We start from the raw sequence: 17172 nt of genomic DNA on the forward strand, positions 1-17172 counted from the left end.
TGATGGTTACCAAACAATTTTTTCTTTCTCCATAATTTTTTTATGTTTATTATTTCTCAATCTACCACAAGAGTTTTACCTTCTCACTAATTAATTGGTATCATTAGGAATTCCTGGATTCTTATATAAAGTCATTTGTAATGCTATGTCATTATTTGTCTTGATGCTCAATTTGTCCTAGAGTTAACCAGCAAAATACTCTTCAAGCTGGCTCCTGTGTATGAAAGGTCCCTATCTTTTTAAGAGAATAGTTTTTAGCTCTTCCAGGTAGAAATACTTTGACATGTGCCCTTCCTCATTTTTCTTGGCATTATAAAATTCTCAAGCTTATCTTGTACATTTCCTACTCCAGCCTTGGAATCAATTATTTCTTCAAGGATCATGACACCTTTTCATAGGAAATGTTCTGTATAGACCACACTTTAGAGAAAAGGTGTAGTGGTTGTTTCTAGGCCTTCACAATGATTAGAAGTAGGATGCTTTTAAATTTTTAAAAGATGATATATGTTGCATTCATGGTCTTTCTTCCAATGCAAATTCAGGATAACAGAATTTTACTCATCTCTTCTATCTCTGTATCTCCTTTCTTAGAGGGAAATCTTGATTCTCGATGTCACTAATGAAACTCAATGTAAATGTTCATTTGCTTTATTTAATTACATGCAGTAGTTTCAAAATAATACCCCAAATAATACCCAAACTATTATCAGTTCTCATAACTGACTATTGTACTAGTTCTTCATAGCTGACTTTCCATGGAATGATGCAATTCATTCCTTCACAGCTTCTATGGCTCACTCTAGGCATAGCCTAGCTGACTCCCTTGTGACAGAGCTCCCAGGGCTATCAGGTGCTGCTTGGGGCACTTATCTCATCTGTGGCTTACTTTGGGAACACTGAGGGCTTCCTTTACTTGCTGCTGTCAGCTAGAAGCCTCCCTCAGTTCCTGGCCACTTCTGTCTTTCAACATAGTGGGCCATAACATGGCAAGAGAGCGAGTGACTCCAGCCAGACAGGCACTGCAGTCTTGGAACATAATCATGCAATCCCATGCTTGTATGTTCTATCACCCTTGCCATATTCTATTGATTAGAAGCAATCCACAGGCCACTCCCACACTCCAGAGAGGAATTGAACAGTCATAAATATCAGAAGGTGGGATCATGAAGGTGCCCTAGAATTTTCCATCTTACTACCACAGTTGAAAATGATCTAAGATTTTTTTTTTTTTTTTAATTAAGATATACTGTGGGGTCGGGGTGTGGCTTAGTGGTAGAGCTTGTGCTTAGCATGCTTGAAGGCCTGAGTTCAATCTCCAGGCCTCTCTCAAAAAGAGACAGAATACCATATTGCCTAAGTATGTTTGGGAATGTCTCCAGACTTGTTTTATAATCTGATATTTCTCACTTAACATTTTTGAGTGCTTGTTGGCATCAACAGTTTCTTCTTTTTCCATATAATATATCTGGGTAAATAACTGAATTTTATTGATGTTTTTTTAAAGTATAGTAATTATGCACATTGGTGGGGTTTGGTGTGGTATTTCTATTCATGCATGCAACATGCACTGATCAAATCCAACTCTTTTTCTACCCCTCAATCACTCTTCCCAAACCAAATAATCACTATTTTCAGGTCAACTCTTTTTAGCTTCCACCTGTAAGACAAAACATGTGCTACTTGTCTTTCTATGTCTGGCTTATTTGACTTAACATAATCTACTTCAGTTCTATTCAACTTGCTATAAAAGTCAGGATTTTGTTGCTCTTTATAACAATAATACTCCATTATGTATACATACCACATTTTCTTTATTCATGCAGCTGTTGGATACCTAGGCTGATTCTTACTTTGACTATTGTGAATAGTGCTGCACTAAACACGAGCATTCAAGTAGCCTTTGGTAGGCTAATTTATAGCTGGCTCATATGGTAGATCTATGTTTAGGCTTTTGAGGAACTTTCATACTGTTTTCTAAAATGACTATACTAATTTACCTTTCCACCAACAGTGTACGAGTTCTTTTTGTTTACATCCTTGCCAACAATTTTTTTTCATGATAGGCATTTTAACTGGGGTGAGAAAATTTCTCATTGTAGTTTTTTTTTTTTTTTAAAGAGAGAGTGAGAGAGAGGGATAGAGAGAGAGAATTTTAATATTTATTCTTCAGTATTTGGCGGACACAACATCTTTGTTGGTATGTGATGCTGAGGATCGAACCCGGGCCGCACGCATGCCAGGCGAGCGCGCTACCGCTAGAGCCACATCCCCAGCCCCTCATTGTAGTTTTGATTTGCATCTCTCTGATAGCTAATCATTGGAGCATATTTTCTTGGCTAATCATTGGAGCATATTTTCTTTTGAGAAGTGTCTGTTCAGATTATTTGCGCATTTTTTAAAAAGTTGGATTACTTGTTGAAGCTTTTTGAGTTCCTTATATATTCTGAATGTTAACCCTGTGTCAGATGAATAATTGGCAAGTATTTTCACTCATTTTATAGGTCATCTCTTCATTGGATTGATTAGTTGCCCGGCAGGAACTTTTTAGTTTGAAGTAATCTCATTTGTCAATTTTTGCTTTTGTTTCCTATGCTTTTGGGGTCCTATTCAGAAATCATTGCATGTACCAATGTCTTGGAAGTATTTCCCCTTTGTATTCGTCCAGTAGTTTCCAAGATTTGTGTCTTACTTTTTTTTTTTTTTTTTAAATCTTGACCAGGTCTTACTTTTATTAGGTCTTTGATTCAGTTTGAATTGCTGTGACTTAGAGTAAGAGAGAGGGGTCAAGTTCCAATCTTTTGCATGTGGAGATCCAGTTGTCCCAGCATCATTTGAAGAGGCTGTACTTCTTCTGTGTATGTTTGTGCTAGTCACTGTGACAGAAAGACCTGATGAGCAACTTAGAGGAGGGAAAGTTTATTTTTGGCTCCATTTCAGAGATTTAGGCCAATGTAGGCTGACTGCGTTGCTCTGGGCCTGAGGTGAGGCAGCACATCATAGTGGAAGGGCAAGGTGAAGGGAAGCTCCTCAGGACATTGGCAGAAAGAAGAGAGAGGGAAGGGGCCACAGGAAAGAGGAACCCTCCCAGGACACACTGCCAGGGACCCACCTCCTCCACCCATGCTCCACTTGCCCTCAGTTACTACCCAGGCTGTCTATTCACACTAGGGTGGACTGATGAGATTATAGCACTCATAAACTAATCATTTTCATTCTGAATATTCCTATGAGAACACAGGGACACCACACATCCAAATCATAACAGTGTTTTTGGAGACTTTCTGTAGAATAAGTTATCTCTGGAATCTCTATTCAATTTCATTGTTCTATGTGTCTGTATTTATGTCAATAGCATGGTGTTTTGGTTATATTGACTCTGTTCTATCATACATCTTTTTTTTTTTTTTGGTGTTGGGGATTGAACCCTGGGCCTTGTGCATTCAAGGTAAACACTCTACCAACTGAGCTATACCCCCAGCCCTCTCTCATGTATGTCTTGAAATTAGGTATTGCAATGCCTCTAGCTTTGTTTTATTTTATTTTGTTTTGTTTTGTTTTTCTCACCTAATATTGCTTTGGCTATTATCTTTGTGCTTCCATGTGAATATTAGGATTACTTTTCCTAGTCTGTGAAGAATGTTATTAAATGTGTAGATTACTTTGGGTAGTATAGATACTTGAAAAATATCCTTCTAATCCACAAACATAGAAATTCTTCCCATCTTTTAACATCTTTTTCAATTTATTTCAGGAGTATTTTTGTAATTTTCATTATAGAGATCTTTCCTTAGTTTACTCCCAGATATTTTTGTAGCTATTGTGAATAGGATTGCTGTCATATTTCTATCTTGGCAAATTCATTATGCGTACATAGAAATTCTAATGATTTTTGTATATTAATTTGGCACCCTGCTACTTTACTGAATTTGTTTCTGTTTTAATAATTTAGTCTTTTAGAACTTTTAGGTTTTTCTATATATAGAATCATATCATTTGCAAACATGGATAGTTTTAATCACCCCCTATTTGAATGTATTTCATTTCTCTTGCTTCTATCTAAAGCTTGTAGGATTATATTGAATAAGAGTGGTGAGTGACATCCTTACCCTATTCATTATTTTAAAAGAAATGCTTTCAGTTTTTTACTATTCAGTATGCTGTTGGCTGTGGCTTTATTATATACAGCCTTTATTATGTTGAGGTATGATCCTTTTCTATCTGTTTTTTCAGGATTTGAAGAGATGTTAAATTTTATAAAATGCTTTTTTTCCCCATCTGTTAATTTTTTAAAAAATTTTCTGTTGAAATGATATATTGTGCTTATTGAACCATCCTTGTATATCTGGGATGTACCTACTTGATTGAGACATATGAGCTTTTTGTTACAGGTACAGGGTAATGCTAAACTCATAGAATCAGTTTGGAAGAGTTCCCTTACTTTTAATTCTATGGAATAATTTGAGAAAAATTTATGTTAGCTCTTGCTTAAAAGTTTGGGAAAATTCTGTAGTGAAGACATCCAGGGGTAGCGTTTTTGTTTTTGTTTTTGTTTTATTTTTTTGGTTGGGAGATGTTTATTGCTGATTCAATCTTATTATTGCTTGATTCAGATTACTTTTGTCCTCATGGTTCAGTCTTGGTTTTCTTTTAAGCTTTTCAACTGTAACCACATTATTTTTCATAATAAACCCTAATAATTTTTAGTATTTTTATGGTGTCAGTTGTAATGTCCATTTTTATGTCTAACTTTATTTGGGTTGTCTCTTTGTTTCTTGGTTAGTCTAGCTAAAAGTTTATTAATTTTATCCTTTCAGTGAACCAACACTTTGTTTCATCAATCGTTTTTTTAATTGCTTTTATTTTTTAAATACATGACAATGGAATGCATCATAATTCTTATTACACATATAGAACAAAATTTTTCATATCTCTGGTTGTATATAAAGTATGTCCACACCAATTCATGTCTTTATACATGTACTTTGGATAATGATGTCCATCACATTCCACCATCATTGCTTACTCCCTGCCTGCTCTCTTCCCCTTCCACCACTCTGCCCCATATAGAATTCATCTATTTCACCCATGCTCCCTCTCCCTACTCTACTATGAGTCAGTCACCTTATAACAGAGAAAACATTTGGCATTTGTTTTTTTGGAATTGGCTAACTTCATTTAGCATTATCTTCTCCAACTCCATTCATTTACCTGCAAATGCCATGATTTTATTCTCTTTTATTGCTGAGTAATATTTCATTATGTATATATGCCACATTTTTTAATCCATTCATCAATCATTTGTATTGTTGTTTGGTGTCTATTTCCTTTATCTGCTCTGATTTTTTTTTTGTTTCTTCTGATTTGGGGTTTGGTTGGTTTGTACTTTTCCAAGTGCTAGAGATATACTGCTATGTTATACTTGAAATATTTCTAATTTTTTTATTTAGACACTTGTTACCAAAAATTCCTTTCTGAGAACCTCTTTGCTGCAGCCCACAGGTTTTGGTATATTGTACTTCAGTAGTCTTGATACTTTTTAAAATTTCTAACTTCCTCAACAATTCACTGGTTGTTTTTTTTTTAAACTGTTCTTCAGTCTTCATGCATTTGTATATTTCTTTTTTTGTTGACTTCTAGTTTTATCCTATTGTGATTTAAAAAAATACAGCATGTAATTTCAATGTTTGGGGGCTTCATTTAAGACTTGTTTGGGGGCCTCATATGTGCATATTCCAGAGAAGTTTCATGTGCATATGAAAAGAATGTATATTCTGCAGCCTTTGGATAAAAATGTTCTATAAATTCTGAGACATCCATTTAATCCGTAGCTTGGTTTAACTCTGATGTATCTTTGTTGATCTTTTGTCTGGATGATCTGTCAACTGATAAAAGTGGGGTGGTGAACTCCCCACTATTATTGTATTAAAGCCTCTCTTTTCCTTTAGGAGTTTTTTTTTTTTAATTTTTAAAACTTGTAGCATATGTTTAATTGTATTATGAGCATTAATTCAATATGCTTTAATAATTTCATTCAGATAAATGATGCATAATGATGGTTTAACATTGGTTCAATCATAAATTTATAAGTGTATTTACCAAGAGCAAAAATAGAAGAAGACTATTAAAAATAGCTACAAAGGTAACACCTCCCAAAGTTTCTGTAATTGTTGGAAAAGCTTATATCTAAATCTGATGCAGAATTCTTAGTGTCATTTGAGAGTTCTTTTCTTATCCACATGGTGCTATGAGTCTAGAAGAGACTGGTTATGGGTACCACTTCTTGTCTTTAGTTGTGATTGAGGGATGTCAGCAAGTATACTTTGTATCTTTTCCCAAAGCATGTCCCTTTGATAAACAACATCCTCCAGATATGTAGCAGCCTTATGATTTTCTTCTTCTAGCTAGCAGCTGTAGATTCTTCACTGGGTAAGGAATCTATCAAAACATAGATGTCTTTTGCTGTTCACGCAATCAGTGCTGTAAAAAGCTGGGCATATTCTTCTGTAAGATTAGCTGGTTGTCTTTGTTAGTTGCTGTCTGTATATTAAAAGAGGCAGGAGGACCACATTTTTGCAACACTCCAGTGGCATTACAAAACTGATCTGCAAGCAAGTTTGGAGTCTTGCAGCTGCATGAACTGACCCACCTCCCTTTAATTTTAATAGTGTTTTAAAAATTGGGTGCACCAATATTAGGTGCATACAGATTTCTAACCAATATATTGACTTATTGAATTGATCCTCTCATCATTGTATCCTGATCTTTTTTGTTGCTGCTTACTGTTTTAGTCTTAAGGTCTGTCTTGTCAGATAATAGTATAGTTATTCCTCCTTGCCTTAGATTTCCATTTACTTACAATATCATTTTCTGTCTTTCACTTTCAGTCTGTGTCTTTACTTGTGACATGAGTTTCTTATTGACAGCATATTATTGGGTCTTATTTTTTTTTTTTATTCAATCAGAGAGTCTGCATTTACTAATTAGAAAGTTTAGCCCATTTCACCCAAGGTTCTTATTGCAAGACAAGGTCTTATTCTTGTTGTCTTGTGGATTTTCTTAGAATTTTTAATATTCTTTGTTTCTTGTTCATATTTCTGTTTTGATATTTACAGAATTGATTCTTTTATATTTCTTATGCATTCTTATAGTGGGATTTATATTTTCACATGATATTATGCTAGTGGTTATCTTTCTTCTGGATGTAGGACTCTTCTAAGCATGTTTTGTGAGGGGCCTGGTGGTCATGGGTTCTCTCAGTTTTTGCTTGTATTGGAGAATCTTCATATTTCTTTCCCCCATTTCTAAAGGATCACCTTGCATAGTATAGTTGTCTTGGTCAGCTGTTATTTTCTTTCAGGACTTGGAATCTGTCCTTCCATTTCTTCCTGGCTTTAGAGTTTCTGTTGAGAAATATTCTGTTAGTCTGATGGGGACATCTTTAAGTGTTACTTGGCACTTCTATGTATATTAAAGTTCTTTCTGTCTTAGTTTGACTATAGTACACTGTGTGGGGAAGATTTTTTTCTGGTCATGTCTATAAGCCTCCTGGACATGGATATTCATGTATTTCCAATGATTAGGGAAGTTTTCTGCTATTATTTCATTGACTAGGTTTCCTACGCTCGTAACTTCTTTCTCTTCACCATCATGTAATCTGCAACTGCAAATGTTTATTCATTTAATGGTGTTGCAAAGATCTTAATGCTTTCTTTTTGTTTTTTCTTCTTTTGTCTGAATGGAATATTTCAAAAGGCCTATATTCGAGTTCAGATATTCTTTCTTTCCCCCTGATCTAGTTTGTTGCTGGAATGTTCAACTGTACTTTTTCTTCATTTTCTAAGCTTTTTGTTTCCAAGATTTCTGTTTGGTTCTTTTTCAAATCTCTATCCCTTTGAATTTCTCATTCATATCTTGTAGTGTTTTCCTAATTTTACCTGATTATCTATATTCTCATGAGTCTCACTGAATTTTTTATAATAATTTAAATTTTTCTTTGAAGATATTATTTTATTGTGTTTAAATAGAGAAACACTATATGAATATTCTACCCACAACATAAAAATACATAATGCAAATTTAATGATTTCTGCTCCAACATCTCCTTTACTTCCTTCTCCTGAAGTTACACCTTTCACCCTGTTTATAGAAACATACATATACATATTTTAAGAGGGAATGGTTGGTACTGTGTTTTTATTTTGCTTTGCCTTTTTCTATATAGAATAATGGGTTTCATTGTGGTATATTCATACTTACATATAACATAATTTGATCAGTTTTACTCCCAAACTTCTCTTAACCCTCTGTTTCTCCACCCACCACAATCCCTTTTTTCCTACCCTGATGACTTCCATTCTGCTTTCATGACATCCTTTTTTTTCTCCGGCTTCCACATATGAGCAGAAACATTTGGTACTTGTCTTTCTGAGTCTGGCTTCTTTTTCTTAACATGAAACACTCTGGATCCGTTGATTCCCGCCCCCAACCCCCGTCCCCCGCAAATGAGGTAATTTCATTGTTCTTTTTAATTGAACAAAACTTCATTATGGGGGCTGGAGATGTTACTCAGTGATAGAAAACTTTACTAGACTGTGAGACCCTCAGTTTAATTCCCAATAATGTACACACACACACACACACACACACACACACCAAAGCAAAACAAAAACCTCCATTGTGTAGATTCTATAACTTGGAAATTGTGAATTGTGTTGGATAAACATGGGATGGGTGTGCATGTATCTCTAAAGTATGCTGATTTTTAATTCTTTTGAATAAATATTGAGGAGTGTTCTAGATGGGTCCTGTGGTAGGTCTATTTTTAGTTTTTTTTAAATAAAAAAAATTGGAGTTTTATTGAATTCCTCAAATTACTACTTCATGTTTTTCTTCTTGGTGGAAGTTTTTAATCAACCATTCACAATTTGACCCCCAAAAAAGATATTTTGTGAATGTGTCATAGACACATGGAAAAGAACCCTACTTTTTGTAGAGGACTTAAATTCTGAATAAAGTCATGAGTTTTTCAGTAAATCTCCACTGGGTTTTCTGGTAATTTTACAAAAATAAGCCCATCAATGTCCATGAAAACTGGGCTAGATAGATAGATGATATTTCAGTTTATCCATAATTTCACTCATCTTGCTGTCTGATGTTAACTGAGTTAACATCACAGTTTGCAAGGGCTTCATTGGTATACCATCAAAAGACCACCTGCCTCCCAGGCAAGTAGCTCTCCTCTTGCACTGAGGAGTTGAACTTCAGGACTGCCTTCTCATAGAAAAACTTTTCCTCTGCATTTATAAACATTAATTCATCCTTCTGGTTGCTCCACCTCTTTTTAGAATTGGATTTTCCTGCTTCTACAAATATCTTACTAATCAGAAGATAGAAGGAGCACTTCCCACATGGCTTATTAGTTTTGTGTGACTCTGCTAGTTCTCTCTGAAGCTGCTGGTGCATGGGCAGAGTAATCTGAGGAGGGATATTAGTGAATCTTTCACTTAGGAGAAAGCCCACAGGCTTGGTGATATCATTTAAAAGCTTGTCCAGCTGTTCAACCACACTCTTTTCACAGTTCTTCTCACAGAAGCTTAGAACCAACTCTTTAATTTGTTCAGAACACTGGGTACTCTTTCTTTCAAGTTAAATTTAAAAGGCTTATGAAACCAAAAATTTCATCTTCATCCACATCATCATCATTGCTGTCTTCTGCAATGTTTGTTTGCTTAATCACACTTCCAATATGGTTCTGTTGAATTAAGAGATCTGTTAGTTCTGCAGCGTTCACAGGAGCCTTTAGGAAAAGCTGCTGCAGTAATTTCTTAATTCAGTCATAATCATTATCTGAGATGGAATAAGCTTCAAATTCAATATTCACTTCCTCCTCAACGACCTCGTCGTCTTCGTCCTCTTCATCGTCACTATCCTCATCGTTTTCATCTTCATCCTCCACTTCATCCTCGTTGCGCCAGACCGGGTCTCAGGCAGGCAGCGGAGCTCCATTCCCCACCGCCTGTCATTTGGGCCCCGGGTTTCCAATGCTGCCATCCACACTGCGCCTGTGCAAGATCTATTTTTAGTTTTTCTAGAAACCTCCATACTGATCTTCATAGTTATTGTACTAATTTATATTCCTACCAACAGTGTTAAAGAGTTTGTTTTTCCCACATTCCTGCTAATATTTCATCTTATTTGTATTCTTGATGGTTGCCATTCAGACTGCAATTAGTTGGAACCTCAATGAAGTTTTGATTTGCATTCCCTGATAGCTAAAAACATTGAACATTTTTTTTCATATATTTTTTGGCCTTGTATACTTCTAGTGTCTGTTAACTCATTTGCCCACTTATTGAATATTTTGTGTTTTGGGGTTTTAAGTTTTAAAAAGTCCTTTATATATTCTAGATATAAATCCTCCATTGTAACAGTATGTGGCAAAAATTTCTTTCCATTCTGTAGACTCTGTATTCATTTGCACTGCTAATTGCTGTGCAAAAGCTTTTTAATTGGATGCCATCCTATTTATTGACTCTTGATTTCCTGAGCTTTAGAAGTCTTATTTAGGAATTTGTTGCCTATGATTGTTTATTGGAGTGTTTCCTATATATTTTCTTCTAGCAATTGCAAAGTCTCAAGTCTTATACCTAGGTTTTTGACCTATTTTGACTTTATTTTTTATATAGGATGAGAGATAGGGATCTAATTCTATTCTTCCAGTGTGGTGTTATGTTTACATATGAGGTGTTGCCCCCCCAAAACTCATGTGTTAATGCAGGAATGTTCAGAGGTAAAATAACTAGAGTATTAGAGTTGTAACCTAATCAATAGATTAGCTCACTTGATGGGTTAATAATTTGAAAGGGCTACTGAACTGGATGATAGCTCTTGGCATGTTTCCCAGCCACCATATCCTGAGCACCTTTCCTTTACCATACCTTTTTGCCATGATGTGCTGCTTTCTCTAAGGCCAGAGCAGTGGAGATCACTGACCATGGACTGAACCTCTGAAACTAAGCCCAAAATAAAGTTTTCCTCCCCTAAGTAGCTCTTGTCCTTTATTTTGGTCACAGTGACAAAAAGTGAACTAATATACTTGGATATCTAGTTTTTCCAGCATCATTTGTTAAAGAGGCTGTCTTTTCTCCAGTGTATATTTTTGGCACTTTTGTCAAGAACCAGATGTCTGTAGTTATGTGGGTTTGTGTCTGTATCTTCTGTTCCATTGGTGTAATGTTGGTTTTTATGCCATTACCATTGTTTTTGTTACTATATGACTCTGCAGTATAATTTAAAATTGGGCACTGTGTTTTCCCCAACATTGTTCTTTTTACTCAGGATTGTTTCAGCTAACCTGGATTTTTCTTCCACATGAATTTCAGGATTTTTTTCTAGTTCTGTGAAGAATGTCATTGGTAGTTTGATGGGGATTGTATTGTATGTACAGAGTGCTATTGGTGATATGGTTATTTTAACAATGTCAGTTCTGCCTATTTATGAACAGGGGAGATCTTTCCATTTTCTAGTGTCATTTAAAAATTTTTTTTTCCCAGCATTCTGTAATTTTCCTTGTAGAGGTCCTCATCTTCTTGGTTAGACTTACTCCTAGGTATTTTTTTTAAAGCTATTATGAATGGAATTGTTTTTCTGATTTCCTTTTTGGTGGGTTTAGTATTGGTGTTTAGAAAACTTACTGATTTGTGTGTGTGTGTGTGTGTGTGTGTGTGTTGATTTGTGTATTCTACTTTGCTGAATTTGTTTTTCAGATGTAGAAGTCTTTTAGTATAGCCTTTATGGCCTTCTTCTAATTATAGAATTGTATCACTTGCAAACCATGAAATTTGACTTATTCCTTTTCTGTTTGTGTCCCCTTTATTTTCTTCTCTTGACTAATTGTTCTAAAATTTAAAGTGTTATAGTGAATAGAAGTGGATGAAAGTGGGGCATACCTGTTGTGTTCCTGATTTTAAAGAAAATTCATTCAGTTTTTCCTCATTCATTATGATGTTGGCTTTTGGTTAGTCATAAGGTAGCCTTTATGATGTTGAGGTGAGTTCCTTCTGTCCCTAGTTTCTTCAGGGTTTTTTAATTATTATTTTTATGAACAGGTGTTGAAGTTTGTTTAAGGCTTTTTCTATATCTGTTGAGATGATGATGTGGTTTCTGTCATTGATTCCATTTATGTGGTAAATTACTTTTGTTAATTTGCATATATTGAACCATCCTTGCATTCCTGGAATGAAATAAACTTAATTGTAATGTATAATCTTTGTCATATGTTGTTGAATATGCTTTACATGTTGTTTTTTTTTTTTGGTCTGGGGATTGAACCTGAGGAGTGCTTAACCACTGAGCAACATCCCCAACCCTTTTTTATATTTTATTTAGAGTCAGGGTCTTACTGAGTTGCTTAGATCTTGCCAACTTGTTGAGGCTAGTTTTGAACTTTCCTCAGCCTCCTGGGATTACAGGTATGCACCACTGAGCCCAGCACTTTACATGTATTTTATTGAGGATTTTTACATCTATATTCATCAAGCATATTGGTCCGTAGTGTTCTTTCCTTGACATCTATTTATCTGATTTTGGAATCAGATTGATACTGGCTTTGTAGTTTGAAAGTTTGGTCCTTGTCCCCAGTGCCAATTCAACATTGAGGACAAGGCTTTTAGAAAAGGAAAAAGTTTTCTTTGCTAGCAAAAGAGAAACACAGGGGACTTCTATCCAAGAAACCATGATTCTAACTGTCAGGGAGAGTAGAGAACTTTTAAAGAGGTAATTCAAAGGCTACATTTCAGCTGTACCTTGCCAGGGGCCTTATTTTACTGGTAGCTTTGAGAGACAGACCTTTCTTGGGTCTTGTGGTCTTAAAGTCTGAATTTACTTCATTCCTGTAGTGTGTGTATTTAATGACAAACATCTCAGCCTAGGAAGGAAATAAAGGTAATCATTGTCAAAGATAAGATGACTGTATCTGTGTGAACTTCTCTGTCTTCTATTCCTTTGATTTTCATATTTTTTTTAAGTGAGTACCATGTGCTTTTGTTACTGTAGTTCTGTTGTATAATTTGAAGTTGGGCATTATATTTCTAGCCTTGTTCTTATTATTTGGGATTGCATCAGCTATTTTGGGTATTTTAATAGGTGTTGCATTGAAGCTTGTAGATCACTTCTGGTAATATAGCCATTTTTAACAATGTTCTCTCTATTTCAGAACATGGGAGTTTTTTTTTTTCATTTTTAATGTTCTATAAATTTGATTGTACTGATCTTTCATGTCCTTAGATTTATTCCCAAGTTTTTTTTTTTTTTGAGATTATTTTGAATGGAATTGTTTTCTTGATTTTTTTTCAGATTTATTATCAGAACATAAAAAAGCTATTTTTGTATGTTGGTCATATATGCTGCTACTTTGCTTAATTTATCAGTTCTAGAAGTCCTCTGGTGGAGATTTTTAGGTCTTCTAAATATAGATCATGTCATCAGGAAACAGATAATTTGATTTCTTTTTTTCCTGTTTATATCAGTTTCTTTTACTTTTCTTGTCTGATTGCTTTACATAGAGTTTCAAAAACTATTGACTAGGATTGGTGAGAGTGGACATCCTTGTTTTGTTCCTGATTTTATCAGAATTGCTTTTAGTTTTTTTTTCAGTATGATGTTGGCTTTGGGTTTGTTGTATATAGCCTCGATGATGTTGAGTTAAATTCTTTCTATCCCTAACTGTTCCAAAGCTTTTAGCATGAATGAGTGTTAAATTTTGTTGAAGGCTTTTTCTGCATCTATTGAGAGGAACATGTTATTTTTGTCCTTAATTATATTTATGTATATGACATTTATTGATTAGCATATCTTGAATCACCCTTGCATCTCTGGGATGACAAAAACTTGACATAGTATACAATCTTCTCAATGTGTTTTTTAATGTGGATTGTTTATTTGTAAAGGATTTTGGCATCTGTGTTCATCAAGGATATTAGTCTATACTTTTCCTTCCTTGATGTCTTTATCTGGTTTTGGTATCAGGGTAATACTAGCTTCAGTGGATAAATTTGGAAGTGTTTCCTCCCTTTCTGTTCCATGAAATAATTTTGTGGAGGATTGGCATTAGTTCTTCTTTAAAGGTTTGGTAGAACACCCCTGAGAATACAGCATGTCTTAGATTTTTCTTTAATGTCGTGATTTTAAAAACCCTTCAAATAATCTATTGCTTGATATTTGATTGTTTAGATTTTCTAGATCCTCTTGGTTTAATAGGAGTAAAACATATATATCTAGAAATTTGAACATATCTTCTAGATTTTTTTCCATTCAAAATACTCCCTAATGATCCTCTGGATTTCTGAAATGGTGATATCTCCCCTTTCATTTCTAATTTTATAAATTTGGTTCTCTTGCTCTTGCTCACTCTCTGTTAGTTTGGCTAAGGGTTTATTGATCATCTTTATTGTTTCAAAGTACTAACTCTTTGTTGCATTGACCCTTTGCATATTTTCTTTTTTATTTCATTAATTTCTGGTCTTAATTATCTCCTGTCTTCTGATTTTGGAATTACTTTGCTCCTCCTCATGTAGGGCTTTGAGATATAGTATTAGGTTGTTTAGAATCTATTTTTTAAATGTATTTTATTTATGTGGGCACTAAATTCTGTAAACTTTTCTTTTCAAACTACCTTCATAGTGACCCAGAGATTTTGATATGTTATATCACTATTTTTGTTTCATTCCAGGAATTTTTAAAATTTTATGATCCATTCCTTATTCAAAAGAGTATTATTCAATCTCCATGAGTTTATGTGGTTTCTTCATAATTTGACTTGTCCTTGATATCTAATTCCATTATGATCTAAAATGATGCAAAGGATTATATCAATTATTTTGTATTTGCTGACTTTCTTTTTGACCTAAATTATGGTCTATTTTGGAAAGGGTTGATGAGCTGCTGAGAAGAAAGTGAATTCATCTATTGTTGGATGAAATATTCTATAGATGTCTATTAGGTCCATTGGATTTATTATATTGTTTATGTCAGAAATTTCTTTATTGATATTTTATGTCTGATCTGTGTATTAGACGTGTGTGCTGAAATCATCCAGTATTATTGCATTGGGGTTTATTGGAGACTTAAGAGGAATTTGTTTTATATAATTAGGTGCACTGACATTTGAGGCATAAATATCATATACTATTGTTATATATATATATATTTTTTTGTGTGTGTGTGTGATTGTTCCCTTTAACAGTATGTACTGACCCTGCTTGTCTCTTCTGATTAGTTTTTGCTTGAAATCTGTTTTGTTGGATGTAAGAATAGCTACTCCTATTGTTTTTGGACTTCATTTGCATGAAATAAATAAATAAATAAATAAATAAATATATATATATATATATATATATATATATAATATAAAATAATCTATCCTTATTACTTTCACCTTGTGGATATCTTTGCCTATAAGGCAAGTCTCATGCAAATAGCATTTACCTGGGTCTTACTTTTTAATTGACTCCACCAGTCTGTCTTCTAATGAAGAAGGTGAGACCATTTACATTCAGAGTTATTATGCAAAAATATTTACTTTTACCTGCCATTTTGGCTCATTTAATTGTCTTAATTTAAATTTGCTTAACTGATCTTCTAGTGTGCTTTATTCATTCAAGAACTCTGGCTTTTTTTTTGTAATTCTTTTTTAAAAAAATCTTTATTTATTTTTTAAGTATTTTTTTAGTTGTAGATGGACACAATACCTTTATTTATTTTTATGTTGTACTAAGGATTGAACCCAGTGCCTTATACATGCAAAGTAGGTGCTATACCTCTGAGCTACAGCCCCAGCCCTAAATTCTTTTGTATTTCCTATTTCCTTACATATTTTCTAGATTTTAGATAAGTCAGAAGTTGAAAAATCACAAGTTACTGGTTTATCTTTAAATGTGACCCATGTTTTTCTCTTCATGCTTGGTACAGTGTATCCATATTCTCTGTTAGACATTTTGATTATGATGTGTCTTATATAGGTTCTTTTTTTATCTTGTCCATTTGGAGTTCTATATATATCCTAAATATGGATGTCCATATCATTCTTAAGTTTTGGAAAATTTTCTGCTGTTATTTCACTGAAAATTTTCTTGATGCCTTTCAACTGTTTCCATGCCTCCTTCAATACCAATGAATCTTAAATTTGATCTCTTAATGTTGCCTCAGAGTTCGTATATATTCTGACTATGGGCATTTATTTACTTATTTTTTATTTTTTTTATTATTATTATTATTTTTATTATTATTTTACTGCTTACTGAGAATTCAAGCTCATGTACTCTGTTTTGGAGGCCTGATATTCTGTTTTCTACATAATCTAATCTGTTGGTAAAACTTTCAACTGAATTTTTATTTGATTTATTGTTTTATTTCTAGGAGTTCTGATTGGTTTCTTTTCAGAATCTCCTACAATTTTCTTTCATCTCTGGCATTTACTTTCTTAACTAAGTCCTTAGATATTCTTTTAGCTCCTTAGTCATTTTAATAATCAATTTTTTTTTCTTTCTCTGAAATTTCATCCCCTTCATTAACTGTGGGTTATTTCATTGGAGGATTGTAAACTTGGGGATACTTATTTGCCTGTTTCCTTTTGTTTTCAGAGTGTATCAAACAGACCTTTGGTGAGTAGTTATCTCCTTTGTAATAAGCCTTGTGTTGTTGGCATATCTTCGCTTCACCACATAGGCTCAGCATAATGCAAGTGTTAATTTTGCTCTGCAATATCTCTATTTATCAATTCTTTAGTGCTGATTTAATTCACTCTTGGAGAGCTGCTACAACATTGTGCATTGTTCTGAGTCACTGTCTTAGAACCTCTGTTTTTGCTCTAGGAGCAGATGTCTATGATTGGAAATTGAGGGACTCCCCACCCCAGCCATTCCTGCTTGAGGGCTGGTTGTTGTTTTGAGATTTTTCTCTCTCCTACTGTGTTAAAGTATTGTTGAAGCTTGAGCAGAGTTAGTTTGTGTGGTGCAAAATACACTGTCTCTTGGTTGTGTTGTGGATGTAGCTCAGCATCAGATTTTCTACCTTGTGAGTTTGTAGTGACCCAGTCACTTCCCAGCACCCCTCAGAAAAGGAGGAGAGAAACAATAGCAACAACAGCAGCAAACAATAATATAGCATTAAAATAAA

General features: G+C 34.2%; 1 protein-coding gene and 1 pseudogene across 1 annotated transcript in view; one reads left to right on the forward strand and one right to left on the reverse strand.

The window, feature by feature from the left end:
• Positions 1 to 17172, forward strand: part of Irag2 (inositol 1,4,5-triphosphate receptor associated 2) — a 121169-nt gene that overhangs the window by 4236 nt on the left and 99761 nt on the right. The window lies entirely within an intron of this gene.
• LOC143397352 (BRCA2 and CDKN1A-interacting protein pseudogene) lies at positions 9096 to 15590 on the reverse strand (annotated as a pseudogene).

This window comes from Callospermophilus lateralis, chromosome 4 (assembly GCF_048772815.1).
Source record: "Callospermophilus lateralis isolate mCalLat2 chromosome 4, mCalLat2.hap1, whole genome shotgun sequence".
Lineage (NCBI taxonomy): Eukaryota > Metazoa > Chordata > Mammalia > Rodentia > Sciuridae > Callospermophilus > Callospermophilus lateralis.